We start from the raw sequence: 14344 nt of genomic DNA, 5'->3' as shown, positions 1-14344 counted from the left end.
TGGTTGAGCCCTGGTATGTCGATGCAGACGCGCAGCCCACCATCCTCGCCTAGATGGGGAGCCGCAGCCGGTAGACGGCGGCAACCCCTCATGATTCTTGATTCCTGTAGTTCTTCAATGGCCTTGTCGACGAACTCCTGTGGGTCTGACCTTCCTTGCCTTGCTCCTTCTTGAGGGAAACGTGCTTCGAAACACGCCTCCATGTGGTGCCCAAGTGCCTCCCTCGTGACCCTGGCCAGGTCGGTGGCCCTCCAGGGGAGAGCCCCCGAGCCCGTCCCGAGGAGGGCGCCGGGCGCGCTTTCCTATGTGATGGAAGGAGGTTCCCCCTGGGCAGATGCGGGCCCTGAGGGGCCCGCCTCCCGAGGGGCCGGTCCGGACGATGTCTTCTTCTTCTTGGGGGTGGTCTCGGGAAGCCTCCTGCTTCCGCGATCCGGGTCTTCCAGTGACGCGGCCTGAAAGGCTCGCTCCAGGGAACACACTGCATCCTTCTCTTCACAGGGCACCGTGATGACTCCGCCAGTTCCTGGCATCTTGAGGACGTTGTAGCCATGGTGAGTTACGGCCATGAACTTGGCCAGCACTGGGTACCCGAGGATGGTGTTGTACGGCAGGCGGATGTGGGCGACGTCGAAGTCGATGAGATCGGTGCGGTAGTTGTTGCGTGCCCCGAAGGTGACTGGGAGACGGACCTGCCCAATCGGGACCGTGGAGCTGTCGGTGACTCCGAAGAAGGGCTTGGTTGGCTGAAGCTGGTCGTAGGGCACTTGGAGATTGTTGAACGTTTCCACGGACAGGACGTTGAGCCCTGCCCCACCATCAATGAGGGTTCTGGTGACCAGTACATTGCTGATGACTAGTGAGCAAAGCATCGGGAGGACACCGGCTGTGGCCGCACACTTGAGTTGATCCGCTGAGCTGAATGTGATGGCGCATGCCGACCACCTGAGAGGGCGCGTTGCTTCAAGCCTGGGGAGGACTGCGTTCACTTCGCGGGCAAACTGCTTGAAGATGCGTTGGGAGGCTAGGGCTTGAGCTCCGCCCAGGATGCAGGCGATTGCGCGTGGCTCCTGGAAGCCCCCAACCCCTTCGTCTTGATGGCGGTCCTCGTTCCTCCTTGGCTGAGGCGGTAGTGGAGGGAGGCCTGCGTGGCCCTGTGGGCGATCCTCACGAGGCTGATCCCTCCAGTCCCCCTCGCGAGGCAGGTCTCGCCAGCGATCCTCGCGAGGTTGATCACGCCACCCTTGGCGCGGGCCGCGGTCTTCCCAGCGTCCTGCGTTTCTTCCTCCTCCTCGGCCGTATCCCCGATCGGCGCGGTCGGGACGACGGCCGATCCTTCCTTCTCGCACGGCGCGGAGTTCTTGGCATTCGTTGGTGTTGTGGGTGTGGAGGTCGTGGTACACACAGTACCGGCTGCCCCTGGAGGACTCAGGCAGATCTTTGCCCCGCTTGGTGTCTGGTTCTGCCGCGAGCACGGCAGCCCCCTTGCGCTTCACGTCCTTGGCCTTGGGCTTCTTCTCTTCTAGGTCTGCGGCAGGCAGCTCGAGGAGAGAGAGGCGTCCCTCCTCAGCCCTGGCGCACTTGGTCGCCAAGTTGAACAGCTCCAGGGAGGTGCACAGGTCTTCATGCATCGCCAGCTCCTCCTTCATCTTGACGTCGCGCACACCATCGGAGAAGGCCAAGATGATGGCCTCCTCGGACACCTTGGGGATCTTGAGGCGCGCGCTGTTGAAGCGCTGGATGTACTTTTGCAGGGTCTCTCCGGGTTGTTGCTTGATGCGGCGCATGTCGCTCACGGCGGGTGGCCGGTCGCGAGTACCTTGGAAGTTGGCGATGAAGCGGGTGCGCATCTGGTCCCAGGAAGAGATCGTGCCTGGAGCCAGATTCAGGAGCCAGGTGCGAGCTCCTTCCTTGAGCCCCATGGGGAACCAGTTCGCCATGACCTTCTCGTCCCCGCTGGCAGCTTCGATGCCTAGCTCATAGAGCTGGAGGAACTCTGCAGGGTCAGTCATGCCATCGTAACGAGGAGGCGGGTCTGGCTTGAACTTGCCAGGCCACGCGACGCTACGCAACTCGGTGGTGTAGGCACGGCAGCCTGCGGTGGCCACGAAAGGCTTCGGCTGGTGGAGAGCTCGGTCTTGAGGGTCCCCACGCGCTGCAGCTAGGAGCAGCGCGGGGTCTTGGCGTGCCGGAGCTGGAGCAGGGTCGCGGCGTGCCGGAGCAAGGAGCGCCCGGGCAGCTCCTTGCGGGCGAGGGACTTCTTGGCAGCTCCGTTCTTGCTGCGCTGGCACCTGACGGAGCGGGTTCTGCCCAGGGGCCACGCGCCTTGGAGCCATGGCGTCTTCTTGGAGAGGAGGCGGCTGGTACGCCCCCGGAGCTTCGTTGCCCGCGCGGGGCGGGGTGCGGCGCAACGGAACAGACGGCGCGGGAGAGCCCCCTGCGGCGCGGACGAGCTCGGCGACGCGGTCGAGCCACTCTTCGTAGACGTCGTTGATGGGACGGTAGCGCAGGAGCTCGTTTGCTGCGATGAGCGCAGCTCGAGCCTCCAAGGGTGCGCGGAGCGCGCAGGACGAAGAACCAGCTGGTGTGAGCGATGGTGTAGCGGTGCGGCCGTCTTGCCGCACGGATGGATGTTGAGACGACGCTTGCTGCTCGCCCCCCGCCGGGCCGGTGGTAGTGTTGATGGCGGGTTACGGGGAACGACGAGGACGTCCGCCGACGGGCGCCGTCTGGGTGACGCGGGAAGCGATGGCGGCCCGGCGCGGGCCCGACGAGCGTCGGACATGGACGCGACGGTCGGAGGAGAACGGGGCGGTGGAAGACGAATTTCGGCGCACCCCTACCTGGCGCGCCAAATGTCGGATTTTGGGTTCCGGCAGACCCTTAAGGTTCGAACTCTGGGGTGCACGCGGAGATTACGCCTTCTACCTCTCCGTCTCGCAAAGATCTATACTACTGAAGAAACTGCACAAGAGACACAAGGTTTATACTGGTTCGGGCCACCGTTGTGGTGTAATACCCTACTCCAGTGTGTGGTGTGGTGGATTGCCTCTTGGGCTGATCATGATGAACAGTACAAGGAAGAACAGCCTCGCGAGGGTCTGTTCTTAGCTGGGGCGATGAACTGCTGGGAGGAGTTCAGCCACCTTTCTATATCCCACTCTCTCTCTCTACTTACCACCTCTCTTCTTGTCGAGCCCTTGGAGGAGACTCAGCCGACCCTTTGCTACGTGGGTGGCCGGTCCTATTTATAGTGGCCCTGGTCCTCTCCCCAAATATTGACCGGGAAGGGAGCCAACAATGGCGGGCTAATTTGAAAGGGGACAGCAAGTATCAACTATCCTGACACAAGTAGTCTTCACCTGCGCAAAGCTCTGGTGATGACGCCGTCTTGGGCTCCATGGTGACCTCCGTCTTGTAGTCCTCCTGGTCTTGGTCTCGTTGCACTGAAATGGCAACCTTTGCCTGATGCCTCGGTACTCCGCGGCTGCGCTTGCTCCCTTTGCACCAAAGATGAAAGGAGGACGCTGCGCGGGCTGGCACCCGCCTGGCGCCCCGAGTCATCATGGCTTGCGTCACGGGCACGTCGTGAGGTACCCTGCCTTGATTTCTCCGCCTCCTCGTGAGCCAGCCTGATGAGGCCGCGCCTGAGGAAGCTCCGCATCGTCGGCCCCGCGAGGCTTGGCCCCTCGCGAGGGTCTTGAGTCTTGCGTTGATGAAGATGGGCCGTGCTGGGCCCCCTTTGAGCCATGCCGCAGGCCGCAGGCAGGCAAGTCTGGGGACCCCCGTTCCCAAAACGCCGACAGGCGCCGCCCCTCCCCCTAGTCCAATTCGGACTAGGCCCATGGGCGGCGCGTGGTCAACCCTTGGCAGCCCCTCTCTCTCTCTTCCCTAGGCCCAATAAGGCCCATTACTTCTTCGGTGGTTCCGATAACCCTTCCGACATTCCGATATATATCCGGTGACCCCCGGAACTCATCCAGTGTCCGAATATAGTCATCCAATACATCAATCTTTATGTCTCGACCATTTCGAGACTCCTCGTCGGGTCTGTGATCACATACGGGACCCTGAACAACCTTCGGTACATCAAAGCACATAAACTTATAATACTGATCGTCATCGAACGTTAAGCGTGCGGACCCTACGGGTTCGAGAACTATGTAGACATGACCGAGACTCACTTCCGGTTAATAACCAATAGTGGAACCTGGATGCTCATATTGGCTCCTACATATTCTACGAAGATCTTCATTGGTCAAACCGCATAACAACATATGTTGTTCCCTTTGTCATCGGTATGTTACTTGCCCGAGATTCGATCGTCGGTATCTCAATACCTAGTTCAATCTCGTTACCGACAAGTCTCTTTACTCGTTCCGTAATGCATCATCCCGTAACTAACTCATTAGTCACATTGCTTGCAAGGCTTATAGTGATGTGCATTACCGAGAGGGCCCACAGATACCTCTCTGACAATCGGAGTGACAAATCCTAATATCGTTCTATGCCAACTCAACAGACATCATCGAAGACACCTGTAGAGCATCTTTATAATCACCCGGTTACGTTGTGATGTTTGATAGAACACTAAGTGTTCCTCCGGTATTCGGGGGTTGCATAATCTCATAGTCATAGGAACATGTATAAGTTATGGAGAAAGCAATAGCAATAAACTAAACGATGAAAGTGCTAAGCTAACGGATGGGTCAAGTCAATCACATCATTCTCTAATGATGTGATCCCGTTCATCAAATGACAACTCATGTCTATGGCTAGGAAACTTAACCATCTTTGATTAATGAGCTAGTCAAGTAGAGGCATACTAGTGACAGTCTGTTTGTCTATGTATTCACACATGTACTAAGTTTCCGGTTAATACAATTCTAGCATGAATAATAAACATTTATCATGATATAAGGAAATATAAATAGCAACTTTATTGTTGCCTCTAGGGCATATTTCCTTCACATATTGGGGCAGCAATCAGTACGATCTGTCTACTATCTGGTTAATCTCGGATGTCTACTATGAGTTTCATGTTGGGTGCAAACAAACATTAAAGGAGCCATTATCTGTATTTTTTTACTAAAGCTATTATTTGCCTGCTATCATTGGTTTTGGGTCTAGCCACAGTTTGCTACCATCACTCTGGATTTGTGCATGCACTCCTTACATAATCTCACTATGTTTTATTCCTATGCATGTCAGTTATTATACACAATGGAACTAAACATGTAGAGCAAAAGAGTCGAGCCTTGCGTGGCAATAAAATTTCATGCAGACGTTGCTCCATGGTGGGCGCAAAGGCAGCCCCCCTCCACCCATTTCGGATTGTAATCAAGAGGAAGATAACTGTTCTGAGGGGGATTCAGAAGGAGAAGACCACTCCTATTTACCACCTGAGGTCTTCGCTCTAACTTGGCATGCTGATGTTGGTAATATCATGCATATGGTGCCTTTCATTGCTTACTTTATACATCAAATATGTCATCTGCTTAGTTTAGACATGATTTGTGTGAATGCCATCTGTTTAGTTTCTTTATTTTTCATGTAAATCATGCAATGCCATCTTGTTTAACCAGGCATCATATATGTGAATTTTGCAATGCCACCCTGGTTAGCCAGTCATCTTATATGTGAATTATATCATGCCATCATTTTTTATTATGTATTAAATTTGTCAACAATTTTAGTACATTCAATTACTCTTCCTGTGCATCAGCCATTCGACACGGTCATGGAAAAATCTGGAGTGCAAACTAGGTCTTCAAAGCAGACAATGCTATCTGACGAAGCGCATGTCTTACTGGTTACAGATAGATCCTCAGAGGAGTATTCAGAGACATATGGCCCGTCCTATCCCCCCCCCCCCCGAGGTGCATGCTCTAACTTGGCAGGGTTATGTTGCTCATATCGTGCGTATGGTGTCTTGCATCGCTATGTCATTTGCTTAGTTTAGGCATGCTTTGTGTGAATGCCACCTGTTTAGTGTCTAATTACCATATATGTGAATTATGCAAGGCCATCTTGTTGCAAGACATTATATATGTGAATTACGCAATGCTATCTTGTTGCCGGGCACTATATATGTGAATTATGCAATGCCATGTGTTGGTTAGCAAAGCATCATATATTTGAATTATATCATGTCGTCCTTTTTTGTATTTCTCATTGCATTTGTCGACAATGTTTGTATATTCAACTGCTCTTCCTGTGTATCAGCCATTTGAACTGGTGATGGAGAAATCTGGTGTGAAAACAAGGTCTTCAGAGCAGACAATGCTACCTACTGAAGCAGATATCTTGCTGGTTACAGATAGCTCCTCGGAGGAGGATTCAGAGGCAGATGACCAGTCCTATTACCCTCCTGAGGTGTATGCTCAAACTTGGCAGGGTTATATTACTCATATCATGCATACGTTGTATTGCAATGCTTAGTTTTTACATCATATACACAATATTGAATGCCATCTCCTTAGTTGACACATCATATACGCGATTGCCCTCTGCTCACTTTCTTAGTATATAAATCATATATTTGAAATATATCATGCCATGATGTTTACATAGACAGCATGTATCTGAATTATGGCATGCCAACCCATTTTCTAAAGACATAATATAGTTATATCATCTCATCATGTTTACATAGTCATCATATTTTGAATTATGTCATTCTATCCATGAATTATATCATGCCATCATGTTTCCATCGACGGCATGTTTGTGAATTATGGCATGCCAACCACTTTAATAGACACGTCGTATAGTTATATCATGCCATCATGTTTACATAGTCATCATATTTTGAAGTATGTCATTCTATCATGTTTAGTTAGGCATCATACATGTGAAATTGTGTCATGCTATCTTGTTTAATTAGCCATCATATATGTGAAATTATGTCATGCTATTCTGTTTGGTTAGACAACCTAAATGTGAATTATTTCATGCATGTTTTCTTCCCTACTATCCATTGCACCTGTCTATCTTAGAATGTATATACATTCATTTAATTTTTGTGTTTATCAACCATTTGAATTGGAGGGAATGATGGAAGTATCTATGGGAGTAAGAAGACGGTCTTCAGAAAAGATTGTGCTACCTGTCGATGCAGATAGAACCACGGTTGTACTTGTTCAAGAACCAGCCCCACCACACATAACCCAGACTCATGCAGATTGTACCCCTACCCAGTTGGACAGAGAACCAGCTACACCCCTTCTAACCCCAACCCCAGCAGATAGTAACCTAGTTCCAGTTGACACAAGGCCGTCTCCACCACAGAGAACCCAAACACGAGCAGTTAGTAAGGCAACTGCAGTGCCCAAAGCACGAGGACCACCACTCCGAACCCCAAGTCAATTCTTAAAGTAGAAGAAGAATTGTTCTCAGGTTAGGTTTCATAGCTATGGTTCATACTCCTTTGCTCTTGCATCACTGTATTTACGCATACCAACTAATTTCAAATTTGAAGGATGCAATTGAAACTCCAATGGCGCAACAGGTATGTTTTTAAACCTGTTTCTTTAACGTGTTTGCTATTGTAACTTGCTCTATGTTGATTCCAGTTTCAATTGAATAAACAGTTATGTTCTCATGCCATGCACATTACAAGTGTTGTTATTGTTGTGTAGTTTCCCACACTTATATTCTGTCTATGTTGCTTTGTCTTAAATAGATATGATTTGAACTGTCTCTATCTTGATTTGGCAACATAAAGTAGAATGATATAGACCATACAGTGACCATACTACATAGATTTATGTTTGTTTCATGATGTTATCTGGTCCACCTTACTACTGAACTGGTTTACCAAAATGAGTTTCATATACAACATGGTAAACATGTGATGTGTCTGTTTGTTTCTCTTTTGGAATGCAGATAAAATATTGGAGAAGAGTACCCCCGGTATGCAATGGTAAAGGAAGTAATGCATATAAGGTTCAAGATAGTGAGACATCCCTGTTGGTCTCCAAGAAAGCTGATAAAAACTATACTGAAGACACTGAGACAACCCGAAAGTCATGTCTTGATGTAGTGTTCAAGTTATTGGCTACTACTGCTGGCACCAGCTCTTCGAACTCGCTGCCTGAATTAGTTCGGCTACTTGAGTCTCAACTTCAAGTTGAAAGACATCGATCAGATGTTATGCGACAAGAAGCCAAAGGACTGAGGAAGTCCCTGCAGAATTCAGATGCATACTTTCTGGTGCAACAGCAGGCGCTGGAGGATTTAAGCGCCAAACAAGAGAAAGTTAATAAGCTTGCTAAGCATCTTGCCAGCATTATGGGTACCCAGGATATTGTTTCTTGAGCTCTTCTGAACTGGTTCCAGTTCTGGACTTGTTTTGCTACGGTGTTTATTTGCACTAGTCGCCAACTTTGACAACCAGTGTATGTGATATGCTACTTTGTTCCCTATATTTGCACTGGTGGCGAACTTTGATGCCCAGTGGATGTAATATGTGTAATAGTCGTGATATCCTAGCGTAAGTTGCTTGCTTATTTATTTCCTTGTTGTCTTGTTTATTTGTTTGCTTGTAGTTAGTGCAGTTCTTTTTCTGCGGTTTGCTAGATGCCGCAATAACCTATTTTTTAAAACTAGGCCACAATAACCATGGGCTACATATTTACTGTAGTGACCCTGGGCCTCCTACAGGCCGTAGAAACAATGGGCCTTCTAAGGGCCGTAGAAACAATGGGCCTTCTACGGGTCGTAGCAACAATGGGCCTTCTACGGGCCGTAGAAACAATGGGCCTTCTATAGGACGTATCATCAATGGGCCTTCGACGGGCCGTATGATCGATTGGCCAAACATGGGCCAATAGCAAACCGCATTATGGGCCGTAAATGGGCTAGAGTTGGAATCGTCCGTTCATGGGCCGGCCATAATGGGTCATCGTTAATCGGTCGTATTTGATGATGCCATGAAAACGGGCCAACGATTAACGAGCCACAAACGGGCCAACTGTAACCACGGGCTGAATTTGGCCCACAAGCAGAAAAGGACAGTAATGGGTCGTAAGTAACTGAATGCTGGAAATGAGCCCAAGAATAAATGGGCCCTGAGAAGGCCGAAAGATAACATGTGCTGGAAACGGCCCAATGGAATAATGGGTCGTTAATGGGTATAAAGTTATACAATGTTCATTATGGGCCAGTTTCACCATGGGTCGTTAATGGGCCAAGAGCTACAAAGGGCCTCATATGGGCCGAAAGACGTCATGGGCCATACATGGGCCGAGAGTTAAAACGGGCTGGAATCATATTGGATGGCCCAGATGACGCTACTCGGCCTAATTCGGATAGGCCATAACGGTCCCTGGGTTAGCGGGTTGTAAATGGGCTATATGTGAACAGGTCGTTAACATGCTTTCCGTGGGCCGGCCCGCTACCTTTTGACCAAGTCAAATAGGCTAGCCTTTTCACTAGAATGGGCCTCTGTTGGGCCATGCCATGCGTCGACATATCATAGGCGCCTTCGGTCCAATGAGTGGATGACATTTGTCCCAACGGTGAGCCGACACGTGTTTCCTCGAGCCAATTATGATTTTACATGTGGAAAATCCCCATTGGTCCGGGCTGTTAACGGGTTATCGATCCAAACCAAAACCCGATAGCTTAACGGCGACCCGTTACGGTGGATGACATGTGTCAGTTACCCTTGACGAAAGCACTTCCACGACGTGCCATTTATCGTCATGGAAGTGGACACTTCCGTGATGATAATTTTGGTATTGTCATGGAACACTTGTACGACAGCACAGGTATGACTATCTTGATTCTGTCATAAAATCTTCATGGATGTACATGCATGACAAAAAACGTGACCTACTATGACAAACTTGTATCGTCACGGAAGTGTATTTTTTGTAGTGTTGATCTCTCTCTCATGTTCTTGATTTGGCCTGATCTTGATGTACCACGAGTTTTGTTAATATAATTGGATTGTTGGAAATATGCCCTAGAGGCAATAATAAATTGGTTATTATTATATTTCCTTGTTCATGATAATCGTTTATTATCCATGCTATAATTGTATTGATAGGAAACTCAGATACATGTGTGGATACATAGACAACACCATGTCCCTAGTAAGCCTCTAGTTGACTAGCTCATTGATCAATAGATGGTTACGGTTTCCTGACCATGGACATTGGATGTCGTTGATAACGGGATCACATCATTAGGAGAATGATGTGATGGACAAGACCCAATCCTAAGCATAGCACTAGATCGTGTAGTTCGTATGCTATAGCTTTTCTAATGTCAAGTATCATTTCCTTAGACCATGAGATTGTGCAACTCCCGGATACCGTAGGAATGCTTTGGGTGTATCAAACGTCACAACGTAACTGGGTGACTATAAAGGTGCATTACAGGTATCTCCGAAAGTGTCTGTTGGGTTGGCACGAATCGAGACTGGGATTTGTCACTCCGTGTAAGCGGAGAGGTATCTCTGGGCCCACTCGGTAGGACATCATCATATGCGCAATGTGACCAAAGAGTTGATCATGGGATGATGTGTTACGGAACAAGTAAAGAGACTTGCCGGTAACGAGATTGAACTAGGTATTGGATTTCGACGATCGAATCTCGGGCAAGTAACATACCGATAGACAAAGGGAATTGTATACGGGATTGATTAAGTCCTTGACATCGTGGTTCATCCGATGAGATCATCGTGGAACATGTGGGAGCCATCATGGGTATCCAGATCCCGCTGTTGGTTATTGACCGGAGAACGTCTCGGTCATGTCTGCATTTCTCCCGAACCCGTAGGGTCTACACACTTAAGGTTCGATGACGCTAAGGTTATAAAGGAAGCTTGTATGTGGTTACCGAATGTTGTTCGGAGTCCCGGATGAGATCCCGGACGTCACGAGGAGTTCCGGAATGGTCCAGAGGTAAAGATTTATATATAGGAAGTCCTATTTCGGTCATCGGGACAAGTTTCGGGGTCATCGGTATTGTACCGGGACCACCGGAAGGGTCCCGGGGGCCCACCGGGTGGGGCCACCTACCCCGGGGGCCACATGGGCTGTAGGGGGTGCGCCTTGGCCTACATGGGCCAAGGGCACCAGCCCCAAGAGGCCCATGCGCCTGGGGAAACCCTAAAGGAAGAGTCCCAGCAGGGGAAGGCACCTCCTAGGTGCCTTGGGGGGGGGAGGACTCCTCCCCTGGCCGCCGCCCCCTTGGAGATTGGATCTCCTAGGGGCTGGCGCACCCCCCCTTGGGATCCCTATATATAGTGGGGTAGGAGGGCCTCTCAAACACACCTTTTGCCTTTGGTGCAGCCCCTCCCTCTCTCCCAAGTTCTTCTCCTCTTCTGCGGTGCTTGGCGAAGCCCTGCAGGATTGCCACGCTCCTCCATCACCACCACGCCGTTGTGCTGCTGCTGGATGGAGTCTTCCTCAACCTCTCCCTCTCTCCTTGCTGGATCAAGGCATGGGAGACGTCACCGGGCTATACGTGTGTTGAACGCGGAGGTGCTGTCCGTTCGGCACTAGGATCATCGGTGATTTGAATCACGACGAGTACGACTCCATCAACCCCGTTCTCTTGAACGCTTCCGCGCGCGATCTACAAGGGTATGTAGATCCAATCCTCCCTCGTTGCTAGATGACTCCATAGATTGATCTTGGTGACACGTAGGAAAATTTTGAATTTATGCTACGTTCCCCAACATGGATCATATGGTGTTCTTCCCTCTCTATCTTGTTGTGATGAATTGAGTCTTTCCCATTGAGGTTTCATTATTATCGGATTGAATTGATTTGAGATCACTTCATGTATATCTTGCATGTGGATACCCGTGGTGAATATGGGGTATTCTATTGAGTCACTTGATATATGTTTTGGTAGTCAACTTGCGGATTCCCGTGGTGACATTGGGGTAATCTAGGCACATAGGTTGATACATGTTTTCATCCTACTTTCTCTGATAGAAACTTTGGGGTACTCTTTGAAGTTCTTTGTGTTGGATTGAATATTATGAATCTGAAATTGTTTGATGGATATCGTATAATTGACTCACGGATACTTGCGGTGACATTAGAGTATCTAGGTGACATTATAGTAGAGGCAGAACCTGGGCAGGAGCACTTTTGCTCTCCGGTGGAGCTATTCCGTCGGGGATACTTCCCTCTAGGAGGGGGAAATCGAAGCCATCAACATCACCAACGACCCTCTCATCGTGGGAGGACCAATCTTCATCAACATCTTCACCGGCACCATCTCCTCTCAAACCCTAGTTCATCTCTTGTATTTAATCTTTGTCACAAAACCTCATATTGTTACGTGTGGGTTGCTAATAGTGTTGATTACATCTTGTAGTTGATGCTAGTTGGTTTATTTAGTGGAAGATTATATGTGTACATCCTTAAGCATATTCAATAAACCTCTGATCTTGAACCTGAATATGATTTGTGAGTAGTTACTTTTGTTCATGAGGACATGGGAGAAGTCTTGTTATAAGTAATCATTTGAAGTTGGTATTCGTTCAATATATTGATGATATGTATGTTGTTCTTCCATTAGTGGTGTCATGTGAACGTCGGCTACATGACACTTCACCATACATGGTCCTAAGGGATTGGGCAGTAATAAGTACATGATGGGTTGCGAGAGTGGTAGAATCTTAAACCCTAGTTTATGTGTTATTCCGTAAGGAGCTGATTTGGATCCATATGTTTCATGCTATGGTTAGCTTTATCTTAATTATTCTTTCGTAGTTGTGGATGCTTGTGAGAGGGGTAATCATGAGAGGGTTGCTTGTTCAAGTAAGAACAACACCCTAGCACCGGTCCACCCGCGTATCAAGTTATCAAAGTAGTGAATGTGAATTAACTAAACATGATGAACGTGACTTGATGAGAATTCTCGTGTGTCCTCGAGAACACTTTGCTCACTATAGAAGTAATTTGGGCTTATCCTTTGATATAAAAAGGATTGGGCCACCTTGCTGCACTTTAGTTACTCTTGCTACTTCCTACTTGTTATGAACTACCTTGCTACAAAACTATCTGTTACCGCTACTTTCAGTACTTGTAGAGAATACCTTGTTGAAAACCACTTGTAATTTCCTTTTGCTCCTCGTTGGGTTCGACACTCTTACTTATCAAACAGACTGTGATTTATCCCCTATACTTTTGGGTCATCACCCCACATTTGAAGGATGAGTTGGAAAAACAAATCAAAGCATTATTGAACTTGGGCATGATTAGACACATTTCTAGTCCTTTTTCTTCTCCAGTCATTTTGGTTAAAAAGAAAGAGGACGGTACTTGGAGAATGGTCATTGATTATAGACACTTGAATGCAATTACACTTAAAGAAAATTACCTACCAGTCATAGATGAACTAGTTGGAGCTTGTTGGTTTTCCATATTGGATCTCAATGTTGGGTATCACTAGATTAGGTTGGCACCTAGAGAAGAGTATAAGACAACTTTTCAAACACACAATGGCCATTTTGAGTTTACTGTTATGTCATTAGTCTGACTGGCGCCCTAGGTACATTTCATGGTTCCATGAACTTCTCCTTGTCGCCAGTTCTGGAACATTGTCCACTAGTGTTTTTGATGATATATTGGTGTTCAGTAAGACTTTGGAGGAGTACTTGAAACACATAGAGCAAGTTTTGTGCATCTTATAGGAGGACCAATGGAAACTAAAGTTGTCTAAAGTGTGCCTTTGCACAAAATAAATTGCATATCTGGACCATGTTATCAATGAAAAGGGGGGTCTCTAGTGATACTAGTAAGGTCACTACTATAGAGAAGTGGCAGACTCCTACTAACATCAAGGAAGATAGGGGTTTTCTAGGGATGGGTCGGTATTACAGAAAATTCATTAAACATTATGCAATCATAGCCATGCCCTACTGATTTTCTCAACAATGGAGTGCCCTTTGTGTGGTCCACTTTTACTGATGAAGCGTTCTGCACACTTAAGGAAGCTCTTATTTCTGCTCTAGTTTTAGCTCTGCCCAATTATACCAAGCCATTTGTGATTAAGATAGATGCCTGTGAATAAGGAATTGGGGAAATTTTAATGCAACAAAGTCACCATTTAGCCTTTGTGGGTAGAGCATTAGGCCCCAAGAACTTGGCCTTGTCATTTTGGGAGAAGGAATATTTAGCAATTATGTTAGTTGTGGATCATTGGAGATCTTACCTTCAAGTGCAGTAGTTTGTGATTAAGACGGACCAAAGAAGTCTAGCTCACTTGTAGCATCAATGTTACATATTGTTTGGCAACAAAAATGCCTTACCAAGTTATTAGCAACACTATACAGTATTGTTGGGGAATGCAGTATTTCAAAAACAAATCCTACGAT

Source organism: Triticum urartu, chromosome 3 (assembly GCF_003073215.2).
Source record: "Triticum urartu cultivar G1812 chromosome 3, Tu2.1, whole genome shotgun sequence".
Classification (NCBI taxonomy): domain Eukaryota; kingdom Viridiplantae; phylum Streptophyta; class Magnoliopsida; order Poales; family Poaceae; genus Triticum; species Triticum urartu.
Note: the sequence above shows the minus strand (reverse complement) of the source record.